We start from the raw sequence: 21,501 nt of genomic DNA, 5'->3' as shown, positions 1-21,501 counted from the left end.
TATTCCTACTTATAATGGGGCAATGGGCAATTTGGACCATATAATAAAAAAGAATAACGCCAGACGGGTGATTATATCTCTAATTACAAACCCAAAATCTCATATTGACTTCACGAATTCACAAACCAAATGGTCAAATCTAATTTTGACTTCGAAAGGCGACGCCTGATGCTGCTATCTTAATTGATACCCAAATTTCAATCGCTTTGGGGTTTGAATCAGATTAAGATTAAATTTTCTTAAGTTTATATACATGCTGCCGCTATCCTAATCAGTGGCGAAACTAGGATTCTCGGTCACCGGGGCAAAAATTTTCAACAAAAGCAAAAAAAAAAAAAAATAAAAAAAAAAAAAAAAAAAAAAATTCACCAAATGTAACCAAAAAACGACACGAATGTATCTTAAACTAGTAGTTTTCTCTACGTAAACGCATATGATGGAAACACTTCATTACATCTTCATCTTTAACTTCGGCTAGAGTTTCTCTTTCAATTGTACATAAAAACAAGCATTAAGAAACTCCTCAGAAATACGATTGCGTAGGTTCGACTTTACAACTTTCATTGCCGAAAGACATCGCTCAACGGTTGCGGTCGCAATGGGTAACACCAATGCTAGCTTTAATAATCGATAAAGCAACGGATAAGATATACATTTCCTTGTTTCCACCATCACTCTAGCAAGGTCGGCAATACTTTTCAAGTCCTTAAACTTTGGATCTTTTTGGACACTATGATGGTATATTTGAAGTTCATCCCCAAGTTCAATCTTCTCCGCATTAGTAAAATCTTTTGGATATAAGTCACACAACCTTCTTAATTTATCCGAATCAAACATCGAGAAAGAATCACGTGGATTCAACGCCGACATACAAGAAAGTAACTCGGTACTAGCTTCACTAAAACGATCACCAAACTCTTGAATTTGCATATCCAAAACGGTGTTAAAACACTTTATCTCATAATAATATTGATTAGTGATTTTCTCCTTTTGTCTCCTTGAATTAAAACAATCTTCATTCATTTTTAAAATTCGGATACCATGTTCCTCACAAAAAGACGACACTTTCGTTAAGAAAAGTTCAAACCCATTTAGGCTCTGTTTGTTTGCATCGGAATGGAACCGTTCAGATCTGAGCACTGAATCGGTCAGTGTTCAGAGTGTTTGGTATGAGCCTCTGAATGGAATGGTACCTCTGAACGAAATCTGAACGATTCATGGACTGGAATATATCTAAACCGTTCAGATCCTCACTTCTCCCCTAATTACCCTTTTATTTCTCATTTATCTTTCCATCTTTTTCTCTTCATATATGTACTTCTCCAATTCTTCCTCTTCATATCTGTACTTCTATCGTGTATATGTTCTAATCATAATTGTTCTTGTGATTGTAATCCCCTTCATGTGGTTGCTTCCAGGATGTTTTTCGCATACTTGTTTGTAATATTTTTTTTTTTTGAAAGGAAAAAAAACTTTTATTAAATAGACAAAATATCAAACATACAAAACTTTTTTCCTTCCTCCTATTGATTCTAGTATTTTTGTAATATGTTTTTTAATTAAATATTTAAGTTCCATTGATGTGGTATCCTATAGAGATATAAGAAGCAAGAAAAATTACCAAAGAACCCATTGAATTTGTTGATGAAGATGATGATCCCATATGATGATGACGGATCTGGGTGAAGATGATGATCCCGTATGATGATGATGAGGTCAGATGAGGAAGATGGTGTTGACGATGATGATGCCGGATGAGGATGATGATGATAACAGATGTGAAGAGTTTTGGTTTATGCATCTGTTTATTTTATAGGATTCCTCCCGTATGATGATGATGATTCCTCACTAATTAGACATGATCAAGTGGGTGATTGTTTGAAATTAAAAAAGGGTTGGTTAAATTGATATTAAAAAGGGTAGGTTGAAAAAGGGTATGCATCTATATCTATATCTATATCTATATCTATATCTATATCTATCTATATCTATAATTATATTACTCCGTATATAGAGAATCTGTATATTAAAAAGGTATGTTAAATTGAAAATTTGGTTTATAATTATTGGACAAAAGTGTCTGTATCTATAATTATTTTGAGCGATTATTTATTCAACAATATATCATACACATGGTTAAAATGGTAATTTTAACTCATTCAGCGTGTTGATTCAGAACTCTTATCAGACACTGAACTTTCATTCAGAATCATACTGATTCAGAGCTTCTGAATCATTCAGGACTGTGACGACCCGGGAATTTCTGACCAAATTTAAACTCAATCTTTATATGATTTCGACACGATAAGTCAAGTCTATTAAACTGTGTCTCCAAAATTTTGAACTATTTAACCTCTGACTATTCCTGACGATTCACGAACATAGATGTATAAATAAATATGTAATTATATATATATATATATATATATATATATATATATATATATATATATATATATATATATATATATATATATATATATATATATATATATATATATATATATATATATATATATATATATATATATATATGAAATCTATACATATGTAGTATTGTAATATACATATACATATATATATAATTAATAAACATTAACGATTTAATAAACTATATAATCGGTAAATATTATAAAATAAATGGTAATATATTAAACCTAAATTACTAGTTGAATATAATTATTATATTAATACTAAGTATTTATTCAAAATATATTAATAAAGTATATAATATATTATTATGACAATTTAATAAAATATATAGAATAAAAATATTTAAGTAGTTATTAATATTAAATTTAATATCACAAGTATAGTACTAAGATCAAAATATTTATTTGAATATTATTATATGTGTTAATATACATACTTGATATAGGTTCGTGAATCCGAAGCCAACCCTGCATTGTTCAGTTCCGTCGTATGCATATTTTTACTACAAAATATCGTATAGTGAGTTCATTTGATTCCCTTTTACTCTTTACATTTTTGGGACTGAGAATACATGCGCTGTTTTTATAACTACTTTATTAAATACTTTTGAAATATATTTTGAACTGAGAATACACGAAATGCTTTTATAAATGTTTGACGAGATAGACACAAGCAAAACATTCTTCGAATTAATTATTATGCAGACAGAAGTTCTGTGGATTATTATTGAATTATGTGGACATGATAATTGCCACCAATTGATGTGAATATTTTCCCCTGATTATTACTAAGAATTAGAATCGGATATGGCCCTAATTCACGCGAATCCTAAAGGTAGCTACCGGGTTTGACACCCCCACCCAGAATGTTCACTAGACGGAAGAGCTAGTGGGCGTGATGTTTAGTACTTCGAAGTTTATATGATTATTATACAGACGAGATGTTCTGGTTTTTTTTTGGGATATTATTGATGCGCATTATATGTTAAGGTCGGTTACCAAGCCAAGCGATGAAAGCAAATGTGAATGTTATATATCGAGAGAATGATTTTTATACACAGTTTATGTGTGTTATATTTTGTACACGAGATATGTGTACAGTTACTAAGATTTATGAAAAAAGATTTCGTACACTAGAAAGGTGTACTGTATTTAAAAGATATCGCATGTACATTACAGGTGGGTATAGGATCCGGGCCTATTTGTACCATGCAGCATTTAAATCTTGTAGTCTATCAAAATGATAAATTTTATTATTTATGATAAACCTATGAACTCACCAACCTTTTGGTTGACACTTTAAAGCATGTTTATTCTCAGGTATGAAAGAAACCTTCCGCTGTGCATTTTCTCATTTTAAAGACATTACATGGAGTCGTTCATGGCATTTATGACGTCAGTTCATCGTGATAGTACCAGATGTTATTGTAATCGTTCAGGAAGATTTTGGACGGGGTATGACATGTGGTATCAGAGCCAGGCCCCGGACCAAACGTGCACAGCGAGGACGCTGTGTCCCATTAGGGGGGAGGATTGTAACACCAGTGTTACATACATCCCACATCGGTTGGAGAGGGGAACGAAGCATGCCTTATAAGGGTGTGGAGACCTTTCCTAGCATGACGCGTTTTGGGACCACAAGCGCAGCAGATCTCATGAGAACTCTGCAGTTAAGCGTGCTCGGACGAGTGCACTACCAGGATGGGTGACCTCCTGGGAAAGTGTTCATCGTCTTTGGTCGCCAAGAAAAATCCGTGCGCCTACGGACAAAGCGGACAATATCATGCTACGGGGAACGTGTTACCTGGGATGTTACAAGGACTCTGAACCATTCAGTGCTAAACCATTCAGTTTTATCAAACGCACCCTTATTCTTAACTCTTGCAATTTTTCTTTGGTTGACTCCACTAATTGAACCGCTTCTAAAATGTCTTGATCTTTTCTTTGAAGAGCTTTCGATAATACATTTGACAACCCTAAAATGCGCAACATTAAGTGCAAATTAAAAACAAAATCAAATGACTTTAAATACTTCAAAAGACCAATCGCTTGATTTTGGTTAGAAGCGCTATTTCCTTCTTCTTTAACAAATTCAAGGACTTTAATAACAGATGGAAACATATCAACCAAACGAACAAGTGTATTATAGTGAGAATTCCATCGAGTATCTCCGGGTAGTGTAAGAGAAAGCTCTTGATTCAATCCTCTCCCGGTTTCTAGTTTACCACTACCAATTTGTTCTTTTACCCTTTCTTTTTTCATGTCTATCAAAATATTTTTTCGTTTGCAAGAAGCACAAACAACATTCAATAAAACGGCTATCTTGTCAAAGAAGTTCACTACGCCCAAATGTTTTTTGCAACCGCCACAACCACTAATTGGAGTTGATGAGCAAAACAATGTACATAATATGCCAATTTATTTTCCTCCAAGATTTTTGCTTTTAAACCATTGAACTCACCTCGCATGTTGCTTGCTCCATCGTATTCTTGTCCTCTCAATTGTTGCATACTCACTTTATGTATGGTAAAAAAAAAGAATCAATGGAAGCTTTTAGAGACAAAGAAGATATATCCTTTACATAATTGATTGGATTTGAGTTTGGGGCAAATAGATTTTGGGTTTGGGGCAAATGAATTTTGGATTTAGGGCAAATGGCTATTAGGTTGAGGCAAAATAAAAAAAATAAAAATAAATAAAAAATTTCTACTGGATTTTTGAAATCCACTGGAGGCGGCTACCCGCTGCCCCATTCATTTTTGCCTCTGATCCTAATTGGTACTTGTTGGCTTGTTGCTGCTATTTAGTTGTTAGTTCAGGTTTATTAATGTTTTTCTCTTTCCATCCTACTGTATCGATTCAAAATATTTGGTGTCATATGCAAACTAATAATACCATCCATGTATATGCTGCATATAATTTATATGATGAATAAAAGTTGCTTGTGTAATTGTGTTACTTAAAAAATTGATTTAATTTTGTTTTGCTTTTAAATATTTTTTTATATCATGCTCTTTTTCCATTTAAAACAGTGATGCAATAATATCTTCAAGAACAGTTGATGTTCAAGAGCATGGATGGGTTTTTTATTATATATAATTGTATTTGATCTCAAATTGAAATTGAAATTTTGGATTCGAAAATCGGATGGTCAAATTCATTATTCGAAATTTTGGATATCCGAATTCGAATATCCCGTTTTGAACACCCCTAAATGGAGGTATATAAAAGATCTTTATCTAATTACTATTCTCATTTATTTTTGAAAGCGAACTATTGAATTGAGATATCCAAAAATAAAAATAAGATTATTAAATTGAGATGGGGAGTATATGATATTGTAAATATAAAATATTACTTCATCCGTCTTAATTTAATAGTGTCTAGCAAAAAAATTACACACTTTAAGAAATACAAAACAATAAAACTCAATCCCACATTTGTGAGGTATGTGGGAAGTAAGATGTAGACAATCTTTCTCTAACCTAGACTAAAAAGTGAAACACCTCAAAAGTAGAGAAAGTTCTCTCTCTCGATGCTTTATGGATAGTGAAATTGCTTCCGAATGGACCTCCAACCAATAAGTAAGTTTAAAAAAACAAATAAAAGTGTGAGACACCATGAAAATGGTAGAATTAAATTTTTATGGTTTTTTAAAGCTCCATGAAGTTCAATTTAAGCTCTAAGCGACAGTCAAGTCGCGAATTAATAAATCGACGCTTATGTTACATACATAACTTTTTACCTTTTTTTTACTACATACATAAAATAAGAGTATGAAAGAATATTATTTTATTATTTTATTATTTTTATCTATTTATAAAATGTACTATTAATTTGAGATGTATAGGGCTTTGTAATGTGACGACCCGGAAATTTCCGATCAAATTTAAACTTAATCTTCATATGATTTCGTCACGATAAGCAAAGTCTGTAATGTTGAGTCTTAAAAAAATCTTTGAACTGTTTCATAAAATCATTTGACCTTTAACTATGCCGACGATTCACGAATAGTTGAGTATAATAAAAATGTAAATATATATATAAATTCTAGATATAGGTAGTATTATATATACTGTAATATATAAATATTAAAGATTCATTAAATTGCGTAATTGATAGATATGATATAATAAATGGTAATATATCACGTGTAATTACCAGCTAGAGTATAATTGCTGTAATATTATCACTACTTACATTACTAATAATTGTATCATTAATGTTATTATATAAAGTATATACATATATATGAAATTTGATATATATATATATATATATATATATATATATATATATATATATATATATATATATATATATATATATATATAATATATTATTATTATTATCAGTATCATTGTTATTATTAATAACATTAGTATAATTAGTATTATTGTTAATAATAATACTATTGTTATATAGTTCATAATAATAATAATAATTATTATTAGTAATGATATTATTACTATTACAATTATATTTGAATTATTATTATTTATAAATATTAAAAAGTATTATTATTGTAATTACATTTGTTAACAAGAGTAATTATAATCTATAAACATAAATATTATTGTAATAATAATTAAAAGTATAACTTAGTAATAATTTAAATACTATTGGTTATTATTATTATTATTATTATTAAAAATTTCATTTTTTTTACATTGTTATTAAAAATTATCATGTTCCTTGTTATTAATATTATTTATTCATTATCGTTATTTTTAATATTATAAGAATTATCATATATTGCTATTACTAATATTAACATTTTTATAATTATGATTTTTATTAATGTGATTGTTATTATTATTAGTAGTATTATTTTGATATTATATCCTTATTATTAGTTTTATTATTATTACTAATTACTTAACAGAATTACAATTATTAAAAACAAAAATTAATTACTAAAATTAAGTAAAGTATATAGAATCAAGATATAGATCGAATTCCTGTTGTCCATCTCTATCGAACTGTAGCTATTTCTTGTTCTTGTCCCCAATTGGTTAGAGGTCTGTATCAATTACAAAACAATACAAATCCAGTGCAAATCTATTGTACCAATTTGATACAGCTCACAATCGATTTTTTTTTTCTTGTTGTTCTTCTCTTGACCAAATATTCCTATCGAACGAGTGAGCTATCAAAAAAATTCTAATGGGGTCAATTGAACTATAATGACATCATTTATCCTCTACGTAACTATCATAATCTGCTTTATCAATATTTTGTTTAACTTCTTGTTCTTGTTTAGGATTCTTGACAGCCTTTTTTTTTGTTATACGTCGATTTCACAAAAGCTATTAGGATCAATTTTAACTGCCACATCATATATTAAATCGCTGTATATCAGTCCTCTACTACAATTGAGAAATCAAAAACAGAAAAGAGAATAAACTGAACCCGTTTCATTCTCTGTTCTTAAACTCAATATTACAAAAGCCATTTTCAAATGAATTAGCAAAATCTGGAAATGCAGTTATGTTGGGAATTTATTATTCAAACTGTCTGTAAATTTTCAATTTTCAATTCCTTTTTATCAATTCCTAATTTTCAAAGTCAAAGTTCAATTTTTAAAGGTCAACCGAAACATTCAGGGTAAAATTCGAACTCGTTCTTGTGTTTTAAATTTAATTAATGATTCAGATAGTTTCAAGTTGTCATTTGCAAAATATTTCATGTTGAAATCAAGGGCTAAAACAGTCTAGTTTGATGAATCAAATTTGAAGTTCATCGTCGATGTATTATGAACTGTTACAGCAGTTTTCTTATTTTTATTTTGATGTTTTAATTAATTTCAAACACAATCAAATGAACACTGGTTCGGTTTTGTAATTTAAAAACATCACTGTAATTGTTTATGCTTGAATTCGATCTTTGGCCTCTGTTGATTGGGGTTGAAGAAGAAGATACACACGTAAACAAAATAGGATAAAAGTAAATGGGCATCGGTTTATTCCAGAAAAACAGAATTGCTTGAACGGTTTGGGTGTTAGATTGGTTAACGAAAGATCGCGGGTTCGAGCCCCGTAGGAGGCAGTTTTTTTTTAAAAAAAAAAACCTATTGTTTGAGGTATAATTTTCATTATTATTATTACTATTATTATTATTATTATCATTTTTATTATGATTATGATTAATATTATTGTTATGTTACTAGTATTATTGGTAATTGTTATTATTACTACAAGTATTATTATTGCTATCATTATTATTATTATCATTATAATTATTATTACTATTAGTATTATTAATATTATTATGATTAATATTATTATTAAAATAGTTATTATTATTATCATTGTTATAAGTATTATAACTAATATTATTATTATAAGTATTACTAGTGTAGTATTATTATTATTATTATGAAAATAATACATTTTATTATTATAAATATTAATATTAGAATTACTAATAATATGATTAGTAAATTTTCTAATAAAACCATCATGTTTATCAAAATCACTACTATTATTAAGAATTTTGTTTTTATGAAAACTAACATTTTATCTTACCATTATTTAATCAAAATTATCATCTTTATTGAACTTATTATTATCATTATTATGATTATTACTATTATAACTATTTATATCCTTATTCTAGTGTCATTATCATAAATATGTTGCAAACAGAAGAAATCTATATAAGAATATATATATGTATACAGATATTACATAATATTACTTTTAACTAATATAATAACATTTATATTGATATAACATTAATTAAATTATATATCAAATAAACATTATAGGATATTATAAGTATTAATAGATTATATATATAAATACTAATCTTAATACATAACTAAATATATATAAGTTATTCGATTACGATTATGAGTATTGATAATTACACAAATGATATAGGTTCGTGAATCCGAGGCCAACCCTGCTTTGTTCAATATAGTCATATGTATTTTTACTACAAAATACATTAGGTGAGTTTCATTTGCCTTTTTACCCTTTATATTTTTGAACTGAGAATTCATGCGCAATTTTTTATAAATGTTTTACGAAATAGACACAAGTAATTGAAACTACATTATATGGGTAAATGATCGAAGCCGAGTATGCCCCTTTTACTTGGTAACCTAAGAATTAGTAAACCAGTCTACTAATTGACGCGAATCCTAAAGATAGATCTATTGGGCCTAACGAACCCCATCCGTTGGAGCGGATGCTTTAGTACTTCGATGTTGTTTTATCATGTCCGAAGGATTTCCCGGAATGATAGGGGATATTCTTATATGCATCTTGTTAATGTCGGTTACCAAGTGTTCACCATATGAATGATTTTTGTCTCTATGCATGGGACGTATATTTATGAAAACTGAAAATAAAATTCTTGTGGTCTATTAAAATGTTGAAAATGATTATTTATGTTAAACTAATGAACTCACCAACCTTTTGGTTGACACTTTAAAGCATGTTTATTCTCAGGTATGAAAGAAATCTTCCGCTGTGCATTTGCTCATTTTAGGGCTATTACTTGGAGTCATTCATGGCATATTTCAAAAGACGTTGCATTCAAGTCGTTGAGTTTAGTAAAGATTATTATTAAGTCAAATATAGTTGGATATATTATGAAATGGTATGCATGCCATCAACTTTCGATGTAATGAAAATTTGTCTTTCAAAAATGAATGCAATGTTTGTAAAATGTATCATATAGAGGTCAAGTACCTCGCGATGTAATCATATGTTATTGTATTCGTCCTTATGGATTAGGACGGGTCGTCTCATGTGGTATTAGAGCGGTGGTCTTAGCGAACCAGGTCTTGCATTAGTGTGTCTAACTGATAGTTGTTTAGATGCATTAGTGAGTCTGGACTTCGACCGTGTCTGCATGTCAAAAGTTTTGCTTATCATTTGTGTCAAAAATTACATGCTTATTATTCTTAGGGAATCACTTGCTTATTATTCTTAGTCTAGACATATTTTACTGCATCGACTGCATGAAAAGTGTATAGACAAAGTTCATATCTTATCGTATCTGCTAATTTATATATTAGCGTATATGTTATTCTTACCTTTGCCTGACAGCTTTCGTAGATTCCTCCGTAACTTATGGGATTTTAGTATTATATATGCATATGTAAATTATGTATTGCAGGGTACTAATCTACATCCTATAATCTATTTCTTATCGAAAATCCTTCATCTGATCGTATGAGGTGAATCCCTCAACTAGTTCAAGTCTCTTAGATTCCGATAGCTATTCCGATAGTTATTCCGACAGCTATTCCGACATGGATATTCACCTAAGCTCCGAAGGCAGTGTAACCGGAATGGATCAACCAATCAGCCATCATCAATTCTGAAAGAATTGGGGCTGAGTTCGTAGTCGACTTAATCAATGGAGACGCGAAGAAGGCGATCTTTTCCACCAACCAAATTGCCCTCTTGACGAATAACCCGAAGCACTTACCGGTGAATCAATCTGAAACACCATTTTCACCATCATTTCCAGAGTAGCTCGACATGATTATATTCTATCCACAATTCTAAACCTTATTCATTCACTCGTTCCGACCGATAATCATCCCGGAATAATAGAAGAAGTCAACGAACTTCGCGCTCGAATAATCAATTTGGAGAATATGATGCAAAATTTACCAGCTTAAGCAACATCACCGGCACTAACAGTACCATCTGTAACAGCACCAGTACCATCAACAATTCATGCCTCAACATCTCATTATGTACCTCGAGTATAATCATCGTTCTACGTATCGTTCTACATCAATTACCTTCGTTCCTCATGGAGATTATGTAATCTCTAATGTTTTAGAGATTATGTACTCTAGATCAAACGATAAATCAAATGAGATTAATATCATATTGACTCATTAAATCCATGATTGCATCTGAAGAAAATATATATGTAAGTATATTTTTATAAAGATTGTAATTAAAATTCTTTTGTACGAACTGTTAATGGTGAAAATATTTTAACGGGTAGGTAATACCAGAGGAATATTTAGATTTCACATTAATAAGTTACATTGTGCATTCTTCGAATCTGATTCAACAGTCAATTACTATCCTACTTACATCCACAGATATACGTATCCGTTCACCACAGAATAACTATTTTTTTTATTATTTTATTCAATTTCATATTTGGATTTTGACCTATCAGAATCCAACAAGTGACATAATGAAGAAAATATTGGACAAAATAAAATTTGTTAGAAACAAACAAATTAACTCTGAGAAAATTTGTTAAGAATCCACGCTAACTGTTCCTAGCTAACTGTTCGTAGCTAACTGTTAATTCTGTATTATCTTTTATTTATCGCAATTTTAATTCTCGCAATTTATTTATCGTCATTTAATTTCTGTTATTTATTTTACGCACTTTAAATATCGGGACACGTATACAAGGTTTTGACATATCATATCGACGCATCTATATATATTATTTGGAATAACCATAGACACTCTATATGCAGTAATACTGGAGTTAGCTATACAGGGTTGAGGTTGATTCTACAATAATATATATAGTTTGAGTTGTGATCGAGTCTGAGACATGTACACGGGTCACGATACGTATTAATTAATTCGAATATTATAAACTATATATGAATTATTGAATTAGTAACTGTGAAACTGCGAACTGTGGACTACCAACATTTGGACAATTAAAATGAATTAAAATATTGATTATAACATATTAAACTAAACAATTCTTCAAGTTTGCCACTTGATTTCATTCTAAACCTCATTTGTATCTTGACGATTACAACCTGCGTTCAAACCTTTCATGATTCTTGAAAACACCTCAATCGAGAGGATGAACCAACCGCACTTCTTCTACGGAAGAAAAGATCGATGCATATAGTTATGCACCTGAGAACACTCGGAACCTGAGTAAACGTTTAACATGTATCTGTGCTAGCTCCTTTGGCATTGTTATTATCGAAAATAACTTTGCAATCCCTTTCCAAATTAGCCAATTTTGTCACAGCTTCAGCAAGTCAACTTCGAGTTTTTGTTCGAAACAACTTTATTATAACCTTGATATATATAAGTTTTCATTTCGTCATCGTTACCGTAGAACCGTTTATATTCCACCACATTAGCAGTAAACTTACCAGCAACTTCATTATTCATTGACTTAAGTCTCTCCGAAGAATCATTATATTTGTTCGTTAATACTTATTCATATACTCATCCGTATCTTGCAACGAGAATTGACATACTAACTATCGAGAATTAGCAATCGGTATTTTAAAACTCGCAACATTTCTACATTAACAGTTATATGTATACATATAACATTTATCTCTTGGAATCATGATCTTCCATCCTGAAATTCTGAAAAACACCAAGTCTACGAATCAATACTCTAAATTCTGAAAAAGCTGAATACAGCAGCAAAAACTGTACACGACCTTAATAGTTGGAGGTATATAGATAAAGAATAGTATGTTGAAAAAGCTCAGAAAAGTTAAAACTGGAAAACGGATTGAGCTAATCCTGAAGGAGACCGAGGACAAATACAAGGATCAAACCCTATACTCAAAGAATCCAGGTAATTCTGGATCCGATGAAACCTTCAACGAATATCTAGCTCCGTACTCATGTTAAAATCTTGCGGAAAATCTTTCTTCATCAACCATCGAACTTAGAAATTCCAAAATATCATCATAAATATCTTCGATATTTCTGAAGATATTTTCATAAATATTCTCGTCCAAAATTATTTATCTCTTCGTGATATCCGTGATACATCAGAAAGGAAACTATTTCAGTTTCTAAATTCTAAAAATTTTGAATTTAAAATATGAATGTTTTTGAAGTAGTGTTGGGAACTGATGCATGAGTTAGTATAATATAATGACACTTGATCAACGTGATTATATTACAGTAAGTTATGCTGAGTTTCTAATGGAATGTGATGATTCACAGATCATAACGTCATCATGTGCCATGTTACACGACACTTACATTCTATCTAATCTCCAAACATATCAAAAACGTATCTTTCTGAAAACTCTATCTTTTCTCTTGAATTCTGGTAATTTAACCAATCAAGATCGTGCTAATACAATCTCTCTTAGAACATTAGTCATGTTCATTCGAAACTCCATACCTACGAATTTTGAACCATTATTCGCTTGACTTAAAAGGCGAAAACAAAAGGATGGAACTCCAAAATAATAAGGAAACGAAGGGGGTGTATTTATAGTGAAATATCCGACAGAGCAATCGAAATAGATTAACGCAATTAACCAAGGAGGATTCTAATTTCTTTAATTACCGAGGAACCAAATCCTATTACGAAGATTTTCTCTAAATCCCTTGAAATCCAGAAATCAACCGTGACTACGTCACCGGTTAAGACAAATCTGCATCTATTTATTTCATTCTTTTGTGATAGTTTCGTTCGTACTCTTCAAATAATCGAATTATTTCATCCTTATTACTCAATGATAATAAAACTCTATTTTTCAGCTTATATGAGTCATGAAAACATAATTATTATTATTCATGACCATCCCACTCAAATTTCGGGACAAAATTTCTTTAACGGGTAGGTACTGTGACGACCCGGAAATTTTCGATCAAATTTAAACTTAATCTTCATATGATTTCGTCACGATAAGCAAAGTCTGTAATGTTGAGTCTTAAAAAAATCTTTGAACTGTTTCATAAAATCACTTGACCTTTAACTATGCTGACGATTCACGAATAGTTGAGTATAATAAAAATGTAAATATATATATAAATTAGATATAGGTAGTATTATATATACTGTAATATATAAATATTAAAGATTCATTAAATTGCGTAATTGATAGATATGATATAATAAATGGTAATATTGATGGATTTCAATACATAAACAAAGTCACAAACCCATTTTGTTACATATAAATTCGTGTGTATATGTATATATAAAGCGGAAGCAATTTCAAGTTTATGCATGTAAAGTTTAACCCTTTTAAATTTGAAATCCATTAAAGATCTAGTCTTGAAAATACACTTAAATGTAAATAGAGCTAGTTAGATGTTTATACCTACTCCAAAATGGAGGTGAAGAACTAGGATGAAGAAGATGATGTAGATGAAGAAAACTTCTAACTTGAAGCCTCAAATCTTTGATACCCACAAGCAATAATCAACACCCAAGACTTGGTTAGGATTTTAGACACTTAATTACTTGCAAAAAATCAACCAAGAATCCCTTGAAGAAGCTCCAAAATTTCGGCCAAAAAGGGGAGGAGAAAGGAGAGGAAATTGCAAGTATTATTTTCAAAATGCTAGAGTCAAAGAGTGTGTTAAAAGTTGCACCAATGCATGTGTATTAGTCATAATTATATGGAGTAATCAAGGAAGGGTGGTTGGCACCTAGGAGCCTTCAAAAAAATGGCCCCCCACCCCTTCCATTTATTTTATATTTTATTACATATTTATAAAACATACATGCATTTAGTTGTAAGTATTTTATTTTATAAGCCTTTTATAAAATAAAATGCAACACACATATGTTACATACACTTTATATTATTTATAACCTATATAAATAATATACAACATGTAGTAACTTATAATTATCCAAATAATTATATCTAGCATTTATTTTAGAAAACCAATTTCTAAAATTCAAGTGTCGTGTATTTGCTTTAATGATCCGATTGTCAAAACAAATACATAAAGTGTTGATAGCTTGTTATTGGATATGACCCGACTTGGATCACAACATGTAAGCCACATTAATTTATTATGTCTCTCGGGCACAAGAAAATCCTTCAATCTCCCACTTGCACGAGAAACATAAGGAATTAATGCAAGTGACAGATACCACCTAATGACCGTCCATCACCCCCAACATGTTATGACTTAGTGCCATTCAATAACATCATCCCTTTCGAGTTTCCATTTCGAATATGATTTAGGTGAATCTTTCAATATATCCTTTTGCCCTAGATGTCATGTTAAATCCAAGAGACATAGAATGATCACTCTCTTATAGATTTAACTTTGTCAGGCCTTAGACATCTGACTCTCAACGAATAAGAGGGACAAATTCCATCTTGACTACATACGTCCTAGACATTACACTTCGTACCATACCTGAAACCTCCCTTATGTACTACCATGTTTCAGAATAGCGAAGGAAAGAATCAAGGCACAATATTCGGTGAATATCTGAACCCAATATGTGTCTCAGGTCAGAGGATATAATGATATTCTCCTTTACTCAAGATTACATGTGATCAACCACAAAGGTTCCATATAGTAATCTTGAGAGCGGGTCTTCCAATATTTGTGTCCCACAAATATCTATGAACCTTGGTTGCAACCTTGCCCTACATTCACCATTTGAATGTTAACCAATCCAAGTTCATAATAGTCTAGACCTCACACTTGTTCCCACAAATGTGATCAACTACGGAATTTAGAATAATAATTTATTCATGGATAAAATATGCTAAATTGGAACATGACTCATAATTTAAATTAATACCATAATTATATTAATGAGTTTGAACTAATTCGTTCCGTTACAATACATAAAGTAGATCAATTCCAATCACTAGAATGTCGAAGCCCTAATGCACAAACATGTCCCTCATGTTTTGGCCCATGTAAAAGCTTCGTGAGTGGATCCGCAACATTTTGATCTGTGTGAACTTTGTGAATACATATCTTTCCCTTTTCAACCTCATCCCTAATGTAGTTGAATCTCCGCTCAATGTGACGAGTCTTTTGATGAGCACGAGGTTCCTTGATTTGAGCAATCGCACCCTCGTTGTCACAAAAGATCTCAAGAGGGTCCTGAATGGAAGGGACCACTCCTAAGTCGTCGATGAATTTCTTCATCCATGCAGCTTCCTGAGCTGCCAATGAGGCGGCAATGTACTCCGACTCTGTAGTGGATAACGCAACAACTTCCTGTTTCGCACTCTTCCAAGAGACCGCACCACCATTTAACATGAATACATAACCGGATTGTGACCGAGAGTCATCTCGATCAGTTTGGAAACTCGCGTCCACGTAACCTTTTACAACGAGTTCCTCCTCACCAGACCCATATATTAGAAACATATCCTTAGTCCTTCTAAGGTATTTCAATATACATTTAACCGCAGTCCAATGACTATTTCCTGGGTTATTCTGGTATCTACTTGTCAAGCTTAGAGCGCATGACACATCCGGTCTAGTACATATCATTGCATACATGATAGACCCAATAGCAGATGCGTATGGGACTTTCTTCATTCTCTCTTGTTCATCTTTCGTGATAGGACACTGAGATGAACTGAGAACGGTTCCTCTTTGAATAGGTACCAAACCTTTCTTAGAGTTTTCCATCTTGAACCTTTTCAAGACCTTATCAATGTATGTACTTTGACTTAAGCCTATCAATCTCTTGGATCTATTCCTATAGATTCCAATCCCCAATATATATTGTGCTTCTCCAAGATCCTTAATGGAGAAGCAACTTTTTAACCAAGTTTTGACCTCTTGCATTGTGGTTATATCATTCCCAAATAATAATACGTCATCCACATATAGCACAAGGAACATTATGGAGCTCCCACTAGCCTTCTTGTATACACAAGCTTCATCACCATTTTTAATAAAGCCAAATTTCTTTGCCTCTTCATTAAAACGATGATTCCACATTCTCGATGCTTGTTTCAACCCATAGATTGATTTCTTTAACTTGCATACTTTTTTAGGATTTTTCGGATCGACAAAACCTTCGGGCTGTGCCATATAGACATCTTCCTCAAGATATCCATTTAGGAAAGCGGTTTTGACATCCATTTGCCAAATTTCGTAATCATAATGAGCAGCGATGGCAAATAATATCCTAATAGACTTTAGCATTGCCACAGGCGAGAAGGTCTCATCATAGTCAACCCCTTGAGTTTGAGTGAAACCCTTTGCTACAAGTCTAGCTTTGTATGTATCCAAGTTTCCATGTATGTCGGTTTTCATCTTGAAAATCCACTTGCAATCAACTAGCTTAGAGCTAGGAGGTTGCTCAACAAGTTCCCAAACTTGGTTTTCATACATGGATTGCATCTCGGCGTTCATGGCTTCCTGCCATTTATCTTTATCTATCCTTGATAAAGCATCTTTGTAGTTTGTCGGTTCATCCAAATCAACCGTATAGCAACCATCCACGAGAAACCCATATCTCTCGGGAGGATTACTAATCCTACTAGATCTTCGAACGTCTTGTGTACCTTGATCATCCACTTGATCATTTTCAGCATCCTCATGTTGAGTGCTAGTGTCAACCAATTGTGTATCATCGGCTTGATCTTGTACCTCTACAAGATCTATTTTTCTTTCACCATCACCTTCCATAAGGAACTTGGTTTCAAGGAATTCCGCTTTCCGAGCTACAAATACCGTTTGCTCGGATGGATCATAGAAGTAATATCCCATGTCATCTTTGGGATATCCTATGAAGATACACTTTGTGGATCGAGCATGTAGCTTATTTGCTACATAACGCTTAGGATAAGCTTCACATCCCCATACTTTCAAGTATGAAAGAGAAGGAGGTTTTCCAAACCACATCTCATGATGAGTTCGTTCCACTTTCTTGGTTGGGGCCATATTTAAAATACGAGCCGCGGAGCTTAGACAATAACCCCAAAATGATAGAGGTAACGAGCTTCTAGCCATCATAGATCGAACCATATCCATTAGGGTTCGGTTCCTCCTTTCGGATACTCCATTAAGTTGGGGTGTTCCGGGTGGAGTAAGTTGTGAGATGATCCCACAACTCCTAAGATGATCTTGGAAGGCATCGCTTAGGTATTCACCTCCTCTATCGGTACGAAGTACCTTGATTGTCCTATTGAGTTGATTTTGTACTTCGTTTTGATATTCTTTGAATGCTTTAAACGTTTCGTCCTTGTGTCTTAGTAAATAGACATATCCGAAACGACTAAAGTCATCAATGAAAGTAACAAAGTATCTTTCACCATTCCTAGTTATGGGTTTAAAGGGTCCACATACATCCGAATGTATTAAACCCAATAAATCTTTAGCCCTTTCATGAGTGCCTTTGAAAGGTGCTTTAGTCATCTTGCCTTGTAAACAAGATTCACATACATCAAACGAATCCATTTCATTTGATTTCAAAAGTCCATTCCTTTGAAGTGTATGCATTCGGTTCTTGTTTATATGTCCAAGGCGACAATGCCATAGATAGGAATCACTCAAATCCCTTTTGAGTTTCTTGGTGCTAGTATGGTATATTGAGCTATTAGATGATGCATCATCATGAACCAATTCATAAATTCCATTTGAAGGCGTAGCCTTGAAATAGAATATATCATCTTTAGAAAAATGGATATCATTATCAATAAAATTAACATTGAAACCACATTGTCTTAAGCGAGAAATAGAAATAATGTTTCGACATAAATCCGGTGCATACAAAACATTTTCTAAAATAAGCTCCAATCCACTTGGAAGCTTCAAAACAAATTCTCCTTGAGCTTTAACATGCACCTTTGCACCATTGCCCATATAGAGACTTGATGTTCCCGCTTTATGATCACTTCTTTTGAACCCCTGCAAAGAATTGCAAATATGAGTTCCACATCCCGTGTCTAATACCCATGTATTAGAAGAAGTAATACTAAGCTCTATATATACCATATATATATTACCTGAGGTTTGCCCTGCATCCCTCTTGTCCTTCAACTCTTTAAGATAGACCGGACAGTTTCGTTTCCAATGACCCATCTCACCGCAACCGAAACATGGGTCTTCCTTGGGGTTTGCCTTCTCGGCTACCTTTTGCTTCTTGGCCTTGTTGATGGTTGGGGTAACCATCTTCCCCTTCCCTTTGCCTTGATGGACGGGTCCTTTTCTCTTAGCCACCTTTGGCTTAGAGGTGTTACCTTTAGACCCACCTTGATCGATTGCTAACACGGGTAAAGCTCTTTTACCCATGCTTGTTTCCGCCGTCCTAAGCATACCATGAAGCTCACCTATGCTCTTATCCATCCCATTCATGTTGTAATTAATTACAAATTGATCAAACCTCTTTGATAGGGAGTTAAGGATAAGATCGGTGGCTAACTCATTAGATATGTTAAGGTTGAGACGGTTAGCACGATCGATAAGGCTTTTCATCTTAAGTACATAAGATGAAACCGATTGGGATTCGTCCATACGACAAGCATGAAGCGCCCGAACCGTTTCGAAACGCTCAACACGTGCTTGTTCGAGAAACATCTCCTTCAATTGTGTTATCATGTCGTAAGCGCTATGATGCTCGAAATCCTTTTGGAGTTCGGGTATCATAGTCCCAAGCATTAAGCATGAGACTTGAAGGGAGTCGTGGCAATACTTATCGTAAGAGGCCATTGCCTCCACATCACTCTCATCCGGTTGGTCGGGAATGGGGTCCTCAAGCACATACATTTTATCCTCTTGTTTGAGGACAATCCGAAGATTGCGGAACCAATCCATAAAATTTGTATGGTTGAGTTTGTCTTTCTCGAGGAGAGACCGTAACGATAGGTTGTTAAAGTTAAGTGGTGCGTTGTTCATGTTGTTGTTGTTATTAGCGGCCATCTACAAAATTCAACAAAGTTCTTTTAAGTATCGATTTGGATTTAATAAACAATACCCTTTTAATTTGTTTTATTAAATATTAGAATCCAACGGTAAATCAAATTTCGGTTAGGTGACCTTTATCCCGTCATTTGATTTAGCTAGGTAGTCATAATGACAATTGCAATCCTTTTGCAACTTCTAAGTTATGGGATCATGCAATCCTTTTGCATGGCATATTAATCCCATCAACGCCTATTTGTTCCTCATGCTTCGGTGACCCTAAGTTCATGATTCCCAAATCAAGTCGTCCTACTTGTGTAGACATGTAGACTTAACATACAAGTGGTTAGGTGACCTTTATCCCACAAGCATGCAAAGTGTACTTTATTCATATTAGTTCACTCATGACGGTTAGGTGACCTTTATCCCATCATGAGATTCCTAATATGTCTAAGTGTTTCCACAAAAGGATGGCGTTTAACTTGTTTATCTTGTATTAGTAAAGGGATTTTAGGTTTTCTACATTCTAGTTTAGAAAACAAAGTGCTATACACCAACATGCATTTGGTGTGTAGTATGTTTATGAAAAACCCATTTTCATGTGCCTTTTAGTAACCAATTACTAGTTTTAACCATTTCATTACCTTTTTAAATAAACCATTTTATTCAAGTCTAATAACCAATTATTAGTGTCATTTTGTTATGTTTTATTATAACCATTTTATAATGTATTATGCAAGTGTAATCATGTGATGATCTTGTAGCAACCAAACATACAAACATACACAAACATGCATAGCAAAGTGTTCACAATCAAGAGCCATTTTGGTAGACATTTGTTTAGCCAATAAACAAATGTCACCTAAGGGGTTAAACCAAAGTAAGAGATTTTACCAAAATCTCCCACTTAATCTTGTAATCTTCAAAACTTCATCTTGTAATCTTCTTCATGAATCTTCACTTTCATTTTACAAAATCATATCCTAATACAATTTTTCTAGAAAATGAAATAACAACCTATTCTATTTTACAAACCAAAATAGAACAAATTACATACAAAATACAAGATTAATTACAACTTTTACAAACCAAAATTACAAAATAATTACAAGCCATATGAATGAATATTACACCCATGAATAATCACCAAATCAATCAACCAAACAAACACATGGCCTAGGCTCGATTGTGAACAACAACATAACATCAAACATGGCCAAAACTTGAAATCCCAAACCCATTTTTGGGACCAAATATTTCGGCCATCACCATACACCCACCAAAACTCAATATTTTTACATTCTACTTTCATGCATGTTGGTAGATTGTAAAGAAAGTGAGTTTACTAGCCAAAAACAAGAAGCATATTAACAAGACTTTGGCTCTAGATACCATTGATGGATTTCAATACATAAACAAAGTCACAAACCCATTTTGTTACATATAAATTCGTGTGTATATGTATATATAAAGCGGAAGCAATTTCAAGTTTATGCATGTAA

General features: G+C 32.3%; 1 pseudogene; it reads right to left on the bottom strand.

Moving 5' to 3' along the window:
* Positions 1-474: 474 nt before the first annotated feature.
* LOC139841508 (uncharacterized) lies at positions 475-4,942 on the bottom strand (annotated as a pseudogene).
* Positions 4,943-21,501: the final 16,559 nt, after the last annotated feature.

Source organism: Rutidosis leptorrhynchoides, chromosome 4 (genome assembly GCF_046630445.1).
Source record: "Rutidosis leptorrhynchoides isolate AG116_Rl617_1_P2 chromosome 4, CSIRO_AGI_Rlap_v1, whole genome shotgun sequence".
NCBI classification, from domain to species: domain Eukaryota; kingdom Viridiplantae; phylum Streptophyta; class Magnoliopsida; order Asterales; family Asteraceae; genus Rutidosis; species Rutidosis leptorrhynchoides.
Note: the sequence above shows the minus strand (reverse complement) of the source record. Positions and strands in the feature narration are given on the sequence as shown.